We start from the raw sequence: 15020 nt of genomic DNA, 5'->3' as shown, positions 1-15020 counted from the left end.
AATTTTTATTGACTGCAGTGAATTATTCCATTTACTCAGAATACAAAGTTGTCCTGCAACAGGAGCTCTGTGCTGCTTGGGTGAGCAAAGGGTTCAAAAAGAGGTCAGCAGTGAAGTTCACAGCAACATTATTTAGGAAGCTAAAAATTTGGTGGAGCTTGTGGGGTGAGAATCAGACTTCCTTCACAATCCATATTACAACTATAGGATTATATTACTATAATTACAATAGTAAATATTATTTGTATAGTAAATAAATAATAATATCAATATTACAGCTATATATAGTACTAAAATATTAGTTCTTATAGCCAAAAATTGAGGCTTATAAAAAACCAGTTATTTTGAGAATATAGAAGACAAGAATGTTACCTGTGATTACATCTGATGGTTCTGTGACATGTAGCAAGTAAGCACCACTTGTGAAACAGCTGGAAATGTCCCCTGTTTTCAGACTGAGGATGTGGAAAATAATGTTCACAGACATAGAAATAGGACTCAGTTCAGTTGCTTAAATATTGGTATCTAATATCACTTGGGAGGTCATGACTGGACTGACCCATGGAAAGGTTTCCAGGTGCTGTGGTCACATGTGGGTACCTTGTAGATTCTGGGATATCTCACCTTCCACACATGGACAACCAAGCCTCTACAAGTAACTTCTTCCACCTCTTTTAACTCCCACTTTCAAAGCTGGCCCCACCTCTTGCTGTGGTTCTTAGAAGCATTGTCATCAGTCAGTTGGAGTTAAATGATTCAAGTTAGGTGAGAAAAGCCATATCCAAAGTGATGTAAAACAAGAGGATGTTTCAGTGCAATCTTTAGGCCTATATCATCATTAAAAAACAGGAGACATTATAGAGGCAGAATACCTTCATTATTTTTTATGAATTAAACTATTAATATCTATGCATGTGAAAAATTATGTATTTTTAAAATTAATGTAATACAGCTTAAGCTTAAACTACAAGGACAGAATTTTAAGACCAACCTTTCCACAGCACTGGGTTTTGGATTAAAATAATGAATCACTGAAAGGCAAACACTGCACTGAGGATTCCCTCCACATTTCCATTAGGTGTAAATTTCCGTGGTCTTCCTTGTATCCCTGTTTACTTCCCATAAATATTCATGGAATTTAGTTTAGTTGTCATGAATATGAGCAGAAATTTCAAATTTCCACAGTCAAAACCTGTCTTTATACACAGAATAAGCCCAGTGGTTTTTGTAAAGCGAAGATCTCCTGTATAGATGAGTCTGAAATCTAAAGGATTTGAAGTGAACACACAATCCATCCTCTTGAACTTTGAGGCAGGTCTGCAAAGCAGATCTCTGGAGATGGATATCAGTTCATCAGCTACCCAGATTTCAGACAGACAAGTAAAAGGAAACTAAGCATAACATCCTAAATCTCAACTTGGGAATCAAGCCTCTCCAAAATTTTCAAGCATTTCAGATTTGGAGGATGAGATTCGGAGGATGAAGATGTTTCTCTCCATGGAAAAATATCGTGTTCTATTAAAAAAAAAGAAGAAAAGGGAGACAAAAGAGAGACAGAGAGAAGGAAAATAAAGCGATTAGCAAAACTCCAACAAGGGCCTTAGAAACACAAATCCAGCATCAAAGCTCTAGACATGTTTGATGCCAGTGGCTTATCTTCCACACTAATTTATTAATTTTGAATGCTGTGCGTGTTATACAATGATTTGTTCTGTGGGGAAACTATCAAAGCTTAGACACAGAGATCAAAGGAAGTTTTTAATGTAAAGGAGCATGAGCAATGTGCTTTTTCTCTGATTTGTTATGTCTGGCTCTCCAGTTTACAATGACATTAATGTAAAGGACTCTTTAGGGCACAAAGATGTATTTTATTTAGGTTACCTACTATGTCAAGTTCTTGTTGTGCCATTATTAAGGGCTCATCTAGAAAGGAAAAGCAAAGAGGTAATTTTTACAGGTAACTGACATCATGCTTCTTTAAAGCTTTGTTATCTCCAAAACATGAGATATTTCCTCTATATAATTTCCTCCAGTATTGCATAGTCCAAGCCACTTTGCTTTTGGACTAAAGTTTTAAGCAGACACATTATTGTCATGACTTAATAGGTCTATTCTTGCAGGGTTTTTTATTTAACAGGAATTATTTTCTAGCCTTAATAGGAAAGACATGGAAATTACTGAAAATCAGGGAATTTTATCCTGACCTGAATCACTTTATCACCATAAAAAGCTTACAGTAACTAGTAAATTGTTGTAAAGTGTTCCAGATTCAAAAATTTTCATTTCCTGGCCACATGTAGTCATCTCCTTGGAGAAAAAAAAGAAGATACTCAAATTTATTTTTAATATATATCACAAAAAATAAGAAAAATTATGATTTAAGGGCATTTGATACTGCAAGATAAATGCACATTAAATCTTACAGAGATTGTAGTTATGGTTACTGAGGATTGCAAAGTCCAACATGTTATTATCTGGTTGTTTTCTAGACTTCTGGATATGCAGGAGGGAAAAAACCACATTACTTTCAGTACAAAAAATGTCTTTAACTCCACACTGGGGCTTTCTTTTCTCTCTTGGAGCTTTCTCCTGACTCTAATTAAGCACCTAAGTTAAGCAGTTAAAACTTCTCTTCTGAAATAGATAATGAAAAATAAATAAAAATATGTGTTTTCTCTCTGAATATTTTGGATCTTTTGCCTCCACTTTAATCTCAGCTTGGCTTAGTTTCCCTTATGTGTGTAATGGCATGTTCTCTTCCACAAAGTCAGGACTTTCAGGAAAAGCTTTCAAAGCGTAAGCAAAACACTTATCCTATATGAGTAGAAATTTCCCAACAAGACATTCATGTTTTTCCTTGGTTCAACAGTATCCCAAAGTGTTAATATTATAGATGTTTCTCTTTAACCCCTGAGAATGCCGAGATCTAAAGCACTATTTCAATTTATTTTCACACTTCCTGGGCAAGTACAAGATTTGTGTGGAATCAATGTCCTTTGCTGTAAAATGACTCAGTTTCTCCCTGTGGAGCAGGAAGACGTATGGGGCTCATGGAGCGAGTTTTCTTTTGGCAGATTTGTAAAGCCATGGAGATTGCTTTCATTGGTTGTTTTCAGTTTGTCTTTGCTGGAGCTCTAAAACATACCAGAGAAAAGGCAATTATAGCTGTGAAGCTCTGGTGAGTTATATCTGTGTTTTGTTTAATCAAACAAGTGAATTTCTACAGTTCACAGAGAACAACTGTATTGGAAAACAATCCCTCTGGCTACTTAATTTCCTGTCACACCTGCCAGCTCCTGACACTTTGCCCTGTCCAGATTGTTCAATAGTTATTCAAAAAATGAGACTTAATTTGCTTTCCCAGATATGATATGTCATTTCTGTGAGGCATCTTGTACCTCTGACATTTCAATTAGAGGGATGAAACATCAACATCCGACCTTTAGTCTGGAAAAATGGAAAACTTTCAGACTCTCATGTTCTGTTTTTTCTCCTTAACCTTTCCACATAAAAAGAACTTCTATAATATTCACAGACATTTCTAGAAGCAAGAGTAGCACCATAAATGGAAATGTGCAGCCCAAGCCTCGCAGTCCTTGTGATTTCAAGGTGACCTAGACTATCTGGGAGAGTTTATTGGGCCTGATAAAAAACCTAGCACCTGCCTCATGGAGGTAGTGGGAGGGCAGGAAGATATCCTAGAGCAACTTGAGTAATGACAAACTAGAAACTCTTCCTATTGAACAGCTACAGGCCTATGACATCTGTTTTTATACTAGGATCAGATTTGGTTTGCTCTCTCCTGCCATCAAAACATTTAGTCTCCACTGGTCTATTCCACATATATTGTCCTCACACAGGAAGAGTTCTTAGCTGACTTTTTAAAGATGCTCAGAATAAATAATATCCAGAGCTAATACTTGCTGAAGGTGGAGCAAGAACAGAACTCCCCCCTTGCTCCTCTGAGCTCCAGGAGAGTTTGGCTCCCAAGGAGCACAAGGGGTGGAAAATTTCCAGTGCCAGAACCTGAGGAAAACGTCTGTATTGAATATGGCCCTTTGCAATGAGCGAAGGACAGTTTTGGAAGCACCTATAAGAGAAATCATCCATTTTTGATTAGATATTGTAAGATTGTATATTAATATTGTATAATATCTAATATTGTAGATATTAGATATTATATACTGTAACTTTGAAAGGACTACTTGTCACTGGTAATGTTAAAAAAATTTCCAGTACTGAGTAATAGCTGCATTTTGAGGATTCACAAGTAAAATTTTTAACTGAAGTGTGAATTAAATAGAAACTTTTCCATCTCTCTAAAATAAAGGATCAGAATTTCAGATAATTTTGGTGCGTTAGGTTGATCTTTGAAATTAAATAATCAATCACAGAGATGAAAGCCCAGCTAATTGCAGTGGAACAAGCCAGTCATATCATTCTGCCTACCTGTACAATAAGAAAAAAAGGTCCAGTGTCATATTTATCTTTAAAATGTTGTAAGTTTTTTTCTTGGTGATCCTTTGGACATAACAATCATTACAGTTTAAGAAACTGGATATATTTCATTCAAGCACCATCAAGTCTCCCCTGTTCCATTCCTCATTTAATTCATTGAATTATTATGCTATGCATCTAGTGGGTTAACTTGGATGATCTTCTTTACATATTTGCACACTGCAGTCCCAAAACAGATGAAGATGTATAGTGGCTTGTATGTAAAGCAGACAAAACATAGCAGGCAGGGATCATTTATGAAATCAAATTTAACAGCACTGACTAATATTTGGATGCTGCCTGACTCTGTGCTGCTCATTGCAGTCTGCTGTTTTTCATGAAGTATTTGCTTGGGATCTGCAATGCAGTAAGAGTCATTTTCACTTGACTGCAATTTTCTTGACATTTGTTTTAAATCCCAACACATTTCTCTCCATATATATGGAGAAAATATTTCCAACATTCTCTCGAGAGTAAAATTTAGAGGTGTTAATTGTTAATAAAAATGTAACTAGGGTTATTAAAAAAGTTAGCAAATGGATCTAAATGGATCAGATAATCAGTTTTGACAGAAAAAATCTACCAAAGAAACAGAGCAGTTTTGAGATTCATCTGATTCATATCATCCCCTCAAATGAACCATTGTAATGAATTTTCTGATGGCAGAGCATGCAAAGTAGTTCTTTCCCCCAAATGATGTGAAGTTGTTATATATCACAGTGTGGAGACCCCTCCAGTCTGTTGTACTGTCTAAATGTACACAATTTAAAACATAAATAATGGTAGTGTCTCTGTTTTGTCAACTCATGGAATATGCTGACTCAGATTAAAATAGCACTAAGGTAAAAGATAGATTGTTTCTTTCCTGAGAATGTAATTTTTCCATTGCTTTAGAAAAAACAAAAACACAAGCCCATGCATTTGTTTCAACTGGTCTGTTCTCTAAGAGCTAAATATTAAAAACAAGATAACAAAATGAAGTAATTCAATGAAGCAATTATCTCTGTTTACATACATCAAATGAAGCCTCTAGAGCGCTTTAAGCTTGCAATCCAGTCGAGGATTCAATGGCATTCAGTAGAAGAACGTGCTGGAGTAGGAAATACAATTTTGCACCTAGGGGAGGCGTTAGAAGAGCAATTAATTTAAGATAACTCCCAACAAATCTATTTTTCACTTTTCACAGATGCTCACATGCCCACTAAATAGTGTGATTCTTTTGGTTAGGGGACACTGCAATAAAATTAGTGTCATATTCTATCACCGTGATGTGAGTGCAGCAAGCACAGAGGTTTGGGGGGAGGGTCAGACCACCTTCTGCAATCAACCAGCCTAGAGGATACAGTAAACCAAAAATAGGTATCCAGACTTATAGGGTGATGCAAAGTGAATTACCTAAGTGACCACTTAAATCTGCACCACAATCCTTGCTGAGACTTTGGTTTCAGACTGATAATCTCCAACTTTAAGAACTGATGATGAGATATACAGCAATGTGTTGCGTCACTTCCTCCCTTCAAAGGGAGAAAGAAAAGGCTGAAAAAGAATTTTCTTCCTTCCACTGAGGCTTCAGTGTCAGGCCCTCTTCAAAAAGCACAAGCACGCACAGCCAGGGAGCAGCAGAACAGCTTGTGAAAGAGCTCAAGGCCAGCTGCACTCATCTGCTATGGATCAAATATATCTGCAATCAAAAGAAACTCAAATCCCAGTTCACCTGTTCTTCAAAGGTGTTATACAAAGGTGGAAGGGACAGAAAAGCTATTCTTCATCCTCTCTCTAAGCCTAAGGGACTCTGCAACCAAGAATAAAAGTCACAGCAAATAAGAAACTGTGGACAAAAACTAGTAGGTAGGGCAGTGAGCCAGAAAGGAGAGGATACAAAAAGTTTTAAGGAAGGCTTTGTTTTGCCTGTGCACTTCCCAATAGAAGTTATTGCAATAAAATTCCTTAATTTATTGTCACAAAGTCTGGCACCATTTCTAAATAGGATGCCATAGCTTTCAATAGAAATTTGTCAGTGTAGCTTCTTTTATACATTTTACACTGAAGGATTACACTTGTTTTCTGCAAATGTGACTTATTATTGTGCAAAAGGGCGAATGAACAGATAGGGGAATAACACATGGAGAAGTAGAGAGGATTTCTTTAGAAACAAGAGATCTTGCGGAATTATTTGTGGAGTTAATTTATTTTCCACAATAAAGAATGATGATTAAGCAGGATTGACAGATAATGAGAGTTAGAGTATTAGAGATTTAGTTTACTTGAAATCAAGGGGAAATTAAATTTGAAACTGAATTTTAAATTACATTACCAGGTGAAAATTGAAAGAATATTTGCTAGCATATCACTCAACTCCTATTTTTTCATCCATGCAAATCTACTGTAAGCTTGAGAAATAAAAGTGACTGTATTACATAACTCCACACATCACCTGAAATTGATCCAAATTACTTAATAAATTTATTTTGCAGAAATGTAAATATGAAAAAAGTGAACACATAAAAAGTGTGTTTCACTGTTCAAAGCAGGCAATAAATGGGTTATTTGTTCTATATATGAAAAAAATTATTTATCTCGAGTGTACTTCTAAAGTACACTTCTAAAGTATTCATAGGAGAATATGTTTTTATGTGGGGTATTTGTATATACATATGATTCTGATGGCAAGGTAAAACAAAAAAATTCTAATTTCAGTGTTTCTAATTCACCATAAAGACAAAAAACTTTAGGAAGTACTACAATTGCTCCAAAATACTATTGTGTCAATGACAGTGGGAATTGAATAGCAAATTGTATATAAGCTGTTAAAAGGTAGACAAAGAAAATATTGTAACAGGCAAAATACTAAAAGAAATATTATAGAGGTATGAAATATGCAAAATTTTTCTCTTTCTTTAGTTACCTCAAAAATATTTGCAACATGACCTGATAGTAGAATTTTAATTAAAAAAATTAAATACAACATTTAATTTTCTGAAGTCAAATAATTTTACTAATGTAAAGAATCCTGCACAAGTACAGCATGTGGAGAACTTTGGAAAGTCAAATATCATTCCATAGTTCTTCACTAACTTAATCTCAAACAAAAAAGTGACAACAGTTTTATCCTCTAAGCTGAGTATTATGTAAAACACAGAAATGTGAAATAACAAGAGGAAAATAGGACTTGAATGGACTTTTCAGCTAAAAAAAAACTTTTTTCCTTTAAATCTCAGAAAGACTCAATATACAGTCTAGAAAATCACGGTAGGGAAAAAATTGTGCAGGAAAGGATATATTAGTAGCAAAAATAATAGAAATAACAAAACATCTAGAAAAGCATCTTGCTCCTGGCACTGGACAAGTAGCAGATGCTGAGAAGGATTACAACCAAGAAAGCACCACATGAGACCTCCTTGCACATTCTCTCATCATGCAGCAGACTGTGGCTCAAGAGCTGCCCAATCCTCTCTGCTGTATTCTTATTTTATGCCCTCTCATGCCTTTTTCCTCTGTGATTTATAAACATGGTTTGAACATATATTAAGCTTTAAACTTTTGCATGCCATGCAATGTAAGCATGTCTGTGAGGAGTTTCTCTGTTTGTTTTGAGTATCAAATTGCTTCTCAGCCATCTCATTCCAGCTGAAGTGTCCCAGTCCATTTAGTGCTGGACCAGGGGAAGACCTGTCCTCACTTTTGATGATCCATTTCACCATTCCAGGTGGGTTGTGCTTTCTCTCAGAAATAGAGATCATACCTGCCTCCAAATGTAGTGCACCACAGGGTTGTACACCTCAACTGGGACACTTTCTGACATGCAGTCTAATCCTTTCCTGATAATTCACAGTTTCACTTGATTTTTGACTATTGCTGAATATTGAGACTATTTTTCTATGCGATGATGATTTCTGACTCAAAAATCTCATCTCTGGGAAGTAATAGTTAACTCAGAACTCATTCCTGAAAATAAAAAAAACAAAGAAGTGCTTTTATTTTTCCTGTGTGACTTTTTACATTTGAGTTTTGTCAGCAATCTGTTTCCCACTGAATCAATATTGCAAACATTTGCAGCTCTCCTCCATTAACCATCAGGTTTTTTATCCCAATTAATCAAGTCTCTTAAGAAAATGTTTTCACCTCGTTGTTAATATTCATAAATATTTTGAACAGCACAGATTAGAGGACAGACCTCCATGGAGTCTGGGAGCTACTTGCCTGCACAATGAACACTTTGGAAGCCTGTAAGAACTTGATATTTTTCAGCTTATCATGATTATTTGAACACACTGGTAAGAGATAATCTGAAGTTAACCATCTAGTCTCAGAATCATCTTTAAGGGAAAAATTTAGCTCCTTCAAAGAGAAGTGCCTAAGTTGTCTCCAGTCATCTCTACAGATCCAAAGGAGGTGTCTGACCCTCTCTACTGACTTCAGAGAATCTCAGAAACTCTTTCTACCAGGTATGGAGAACTGAGAAATTTGTTGAGGCTTTTTTTATTAATTACTCACAACTGAATGCACACTATGTACATGAAAATCAAATTATTGCAGATATGAATAATGTAATAAAGATTTCCAATGGCTTTCTTGCCAACAAATATATTATTATTATCTAGGTGTTTGGGAATAAAATGAGGGAAAAAAAAACCCAGCCAAGTCCTAATAGTTATTATATAATTATATTCATATATAATTTTTCAATACATTAGCCTACGCCTGTATTTTTTCCCCAAGGAAGGAAGTATGGATTAAGTTTATATGAGGGGCAGATGTATCTGTACTTCAGATCCCCATTCCTGGTTATTTAGATAATGTCTGTCTGGATGCAGCAAAACCTTGCTTTGACACTTCAAGCTCCATATGAATCTTTATCAGATCACCAGAGCAAAATACAAAACTAAGTGCAGGGGGCAGGAATCTCTCCCCAAGCATCCAAATTCCCTGTCTGCATCTTGCTTCCCTGCTGGTCCTGCTGCTCACCCACCAGGTAGCAGTTTTGGATGTTTCAGACCCATTGTTATTTTGTTTCTCTTATCTGTCCCTGCATGCTCTCGGTAACTCTACCTCACAAAACCTCCATTAAGCTGAATGATTTTTTGTTAAGAATTAATGTTTGCAGAGAAGAAATATGGGGGAAAATGCAGAAAATGCAAGCTCCACAAAATATGAAAGAGTTTCTGCAGGAGTGAAAGCCTGAAATCAGTGTGGTTGTCCTCCTACCTGCCTTTTTTAAAAAGTTTTTGTACTTCCTATCACTTGCAGCATCTGAGTATAACATGTTTTTTTTCCAGATGTTAGCCCTCTTCAGAGCAGCACTAGAGCAGATCATCACTCAAAAATGTGTGGAGCCATGACCTTATCATTTGAAAAGACTACTAAGCCAACATTCATTATGAAAGTTCTTAAGTTTGTTTGAAATTACTAGCTATATGTCAGAATTTATTCTAAAAGCTGGTTGTGTTTAACTGAATTTTGTGGACTTATTTTGGATGGGAAGATCACATTGAAAGAGAACTTCTCCCCAGCTGCACTGGTCTTTACTGCTCTGTCTCAACAAAACTTGGAGGTGAGTTGGAGTCTTTATAAAATGTGCTGACTCCTATCCCTGTACTTTTATTAAAAACAATCCATTGCTGTTGGATTTCAGTGAAAACTGAAATAAAAAAGATGAAAACAAACTGATTAGGATGAGAGCACTTTAGTGCATTCTGCATAATTGTTAAACATTCGTAGAGTTAAGCCTTTCTGTTGGGAATGCATTAGCATTTAATAAATAAAGATGCAGCACTCTTTTTCATTTTGAAGAACTTTGAGCCATAAAAGTACATTGTGAAGCAGAGATGTAATTACAGTACATCCAGCAGCAGAGTCACTACACATTTGATTTCTTGTTCATAATTGTCTATCTGAAATACAGTGAAGTTGTGACATGCCAAGTACTTCCAATTTCAATCGCTTGACTTTTTGGTGAGATAATATTTAAGACAGAGTATGCACATCTTGTTGCCATGGATACAAGAATATTGAATTTGAGCAAAACAACAGAGCCTGAATACCTGAAATCAAAATGAAGTTAGAAATTAGTTCAGTTAGACAACATAACTTGAGCTAGAATATATATAAATGGACAATAATAACAAATCATAGAGCAAGATAGATGTAGCTATGGATTAATTATTTTCTTACAAAACCTACTGGTAAGAAAATGACACTGTTAGCAAAAGCATGCATTGAAATAAAATGCAAAAAAGTGTAAAGATCGTTCAACTGACTTTTGTTTTGTAAATGGGATTAATATACTGTCTATTTAGGCTTTTCTTTTGTTTGGGATAGCATAAAATAATCTTAGAACTTATATATTTATTATATGATTCCCAAACACCTATTTGCAAACAAATGTCTTCCTTTTGCTTTCATATTAAATATTGCTAGGATGTATATTGAATCATCCAAATGTACAGTTTCTTCTTGAAAAGGGGTTGCATGGAAATTTGGGATCTTTTGTAGGTACAGCCACACCAGAAACACCTGTTGGTGGAAGAAGTTATATTTTTTTGAGCTGCTGCCATTTTTTAGGAACTGGATTTGCATGCTCAGTTTGCCAGACAGAGAAGACTATACCTGCATGGTTTCAGCTGCCAGCAAGGCATCCACCAGCCCTTCCCACTGCTATTTGAAAATAGAAGGATAATGACTCTCCATTTCTTTCAACACAGACAATTTTTCCTCTGCTAATCAATTAGGCTTCTAAACTATATTTTCATTGAGAGGAGAGGTGGCTTTGATGTGGATTCTCTCTCTGGGGACTGCAAGGGCATCATGGTGTCTCAGGTTGTTTATGACAGTGACAAACTGTGTGACCTCAAGTTGCTGCAATTCTGACAGACCTTTATTTCCCTTGTTACCTCTGATAGCCATCTCACCTAGACGTCTACAGTGTCATCTCTTACAACCTTATTTCTCTAGTCCTTTTATACCCTAAATAAAAATGATAGTGAAGAAATTAAGATTCATATTGAAAAAAAGACTGAGACATTTAGTGGTCTATGTTTTTAAATCTCCTGTGCAATCAGCTGGAATTGAACTTCTATAGTCCAAGGTGTCCAGAGGGATCAAACTCACTGCACATGAAAGCAGAGTTCAGGTGTCTAAGGAAGAAATAATAAATAATCTCTTTCTAAGAAAGGAGACTGTTACCATTTGATACATCCCAAAGAGTTTAGAACATCTCCAGGCAGCTTAGAAAACTGGCCAAGTGGAGGTCCAGCCAAAGCTGATATGTCAGGCACTTCCATTTTTTTGTTAATAGTCTCAAAATTTTGATCTGGAACTGGTTTTACTTACAATGAACCTACAGCTACCCATTGCTTGCACCCTAGCCTATAGTTGCCTTAATGGAGGAAGGATAGAACTCATAACCTGTGCAATATGCCACATTACAAAATGAAATTATCATTATTATTTAGCATCTCAAAGTATGTCTTTTCTTCCTTTTAACAGACTGGAGCAGTTCACCGGACAGGAAGGACAATATAAAATATAACAGACAGGTAGGAGTCAAGAGTTGCAGCTGTATGCTGAAATCTGCTGATTTATCAAATATATCCCTTCACTTTTAAGAAATCTCAGTTTTAACACTGTATGTGCATGACTGATAAGTGCAGCAGTTCTGTCTCTGTGAACAATAGAGGCTTATAGTATTAGTGCAGAACAGATCACTGAAAACCTTTGTGTCACCCTAACCATTTTAGTTTATATCAGTTCACCTGAAAGATAAACACTCCATGTATTCATTGTGTCATTCTCAATTAACATTAATGAAGAAAATATTCCATGGACTGATGGAATTTAGGGGAAAAAAAACAAAGCAAGGCCAAACAAACAAAAAAATTAAATACCAAAATAATGTACAGGAGTCCTGAGTATTTTTAATACTTTAAAAGTTACAGTTAAATCTTAATACTTCAAAAAATATTTATAAATACTTTTTAGCAAAACTGAAGTACAGTAGGAGAATTTGGCTTACATATCCACTGGTAAACATCAAGGTTGCTATATAAATATATTTATTTATTCAGCTGCTCAAGAACTTATGGTTTTAAAGTAATGCCATTTGTAACTGTGGCAAATGAAATAATTTCTTCCTAGATTTCATTAATTGAATAATGGTATTATTAAGACTACACAAACTAGACAGCAGTGCTTACTTAACACAACTGAAGCAGCAGACTAATGTAAGAATTACTGTTATCTGAAATTTCACATTGCTGAATAGATGCAAATATTTTGCTTGATCATGATTTTACATAAGGAAAAACAGTGATTTCCATATTCAAATAGCTATATTGTCTTCTTGTGATTGTGTATTCAGCAATCATTCCTTTTGGGTGTGTCAATAAGAATTACTGAAGCAGACCACCTTTGACAAAAATTATAATTTGGTTTGTTTTGCACTGTTCACAATAAATCAAATAGCTATCATACTGCAGTGCCTATGCAATAGAAATATCTGAATGTGCCCTTGGTAGTAATAATAATAATAATAATAATATACACTATATAGTAATTAACAACCTTAACAATGGATGAAGGTTCACATAGCTTGAAAACTACCAGTACAAAGAGAAATGCTGAGTGCAGTTTTTATCCATTCATGCATGCTCAGCAGAGGAAGGCTTACAGGGTTGAGGAGAAGGCTGTAAGTTTCTCATTAGTGTCAATTCTTGCAGAATGATTTCTGCTCTATGACAGAAAGAAAAGGTTGGATCATTGCAGGTTCGTGGAACCAACAGAAATAAAAAAATCTGTATGAAATAAATAAAATGAATCATCAGTGAAACTGTTTCCTGGCAAGTATTCACCCTGCAGAAATTTGGGCAGGAAAATTGGCCACCTTCTCTCCTTAACCTCATTATACTGCCAGGACACCCACATGTGGCAGTCCCAGCTCCCAGTGCCACTGCAGGAAGCAACTCTCAGGTATTTGTTGTGCCATAACTGCCAGCCTCTGCATTGGGTACCTCTGGTGAGGCAGACCCAAACAGGTTAAGTAACTGAACAGCCTAAGGAAACTGAATAATTTATTAGGCTATTGGTCAGCTGAATTACCTCCTAAATCCACTGCTAGTCAGTTATGGTTTCCTTTGGCAAAGAGTGTGGACACCTATAATCTAATAAAGACATATCAAAATGCAGGTATCTGAATATGGAGATGAGTTCTGTCTCTAAATTTAGGTGAGATAAATGCAATCATCAGAGAAAACCCTCTTCCCTTCTTTGTAAAGGTTGAAGTCAGTCTTTCTGATGCCTTCTGAGTCCTGTGGTGGGGCTATGCTGGGAAATTTAGAAAAAGCATGTAGTAAAGCATGTTTATAAAAAGAGAATTGATCATGAATATATTTCTTACAATACTTAACAGTTATGTCCTTAGTTTCAAATTTGGGTATGACCCAGTTAGACAGTGAAACTAAATGTTTCTCAGCAGGTACTGACTTACTTTAAATTTACATTTAACAAGGTACAGCAAGCAAACCATTCACAAGCCCAGTGGGAAGCACAGTCTTGTTAGTTTGGCTTCTAAAGAGCATTTTTTTTTTTTCTTTTTTGCACTAAAGGACTATTGACCCCTGGGAGAGACTCATGAATTTCCAAGAAATATTACCCAGCTGATGTCAATTGCCAGTTACAAGAATAAAACTCCCTGTGTTTATGTCTTTTTTCCTGTGAAGTCTTTTCTTGGAAAGGAAGCTAATCCTTATATTAACAAGGCATTCAAAATGGGGCCAGCCTGATAAAAAGAGTTTTAAACTAGGAAGAGTTCAGGAGAGATATGATGACTCAAAATCAAGTGAGGCAGTGAAGGCCAGGTTGGCAAACAAAGGACATGACGTGATGGATGGAGTGGAGACTGAAAATCATAAAGCAGGGTTGAAGGAAACCAGGGCTAGGAAATAAGATGAAATAAATTATCCTGAAAATAATTTCAAAATGTATGAACAAGAAGGTGACTGGGAGTAGTCAGAATAGATTTACAACAGAGAAACAATTTTTTACCAACCTGATAGCCTTCTAAAACAACATGAATGACTTGCTGGGTTAGTGGAGAGCAGTAGATATTGTTTATCTCAACTTTAGCAAGGCTTTTAAGACCATCTTTTTCTCCTCTGCTCATCACAGGTGAGACCAACATCACCTGGGGTTGAGTACAAGAGACACACTGAAGTAAGTCCAGCTAAGAGCCATGACAGTGAGCAACAAATTAAAGTATCTGTCACATGATTACAGGCTGAAGAGTAACAGCTTCCAGCTGTAGAAGTTAAGGTTCAGACAGAATCTTATCAATCTATATGCACACTAGATGGGAGGAAATAAAGAAGATGGGGCCTAGATTCTTCTCAGTGATGCCCAGTGGCAGGGCAACAGCCAGTGGACACAACCTGAAACAAGAAATTCCATTTACACCTAAAAAACTGTGGGGATTGTCAGACACTGAAACAGGTTCTTTTACAGACTATGAAGCCACCATTCTTGTTGATACT

The 15020-nt window shown here is 36.0% G+C and overlaps 1 long non-coding RNA gene across 1 annotated transcript; it reads right to left on the bottom strand.

The window, feature by feature from the left end:
- Window positions 1-9779: 9779 nt before the first annotated feature.
- On the bottom strand, window positions 9780-14730 carry LOC111926111 (uncharacterized). Its single transcript, XR_015282506.1, has 4 exons — window positions 14540-14730; window positions 13057-13224; window positions 11406-11460; window positions 9780-10538 (listed from the first exon to the last, which is right to left on the bottom strand). It is a non-coding gene; the product is annotated as an uncharacterized LOC111926111 (long non-coding RNA).
- Between the last annotated feature and the right edge of the window lie 290 nt (window positions 14731-15020).

Source organism: Cyanistes caeruleus, chromosome 2 (assembly GCF_971803275.1).
Source record: "Cyanistes caeruleus chromosome 2, bCyaCae1.hap1.1, whole genome shotgun sequence".
NCBI lineage: Eukaryota > Metazoa > Chordata > Aves > Passeriformes > Paridae > Cyanistes > Cyanistes caeruleus.
Note: the sequence above shows the minus strand (reverse complement) of the source record. Positions and strands in the feature narration are given on the sequence as shown.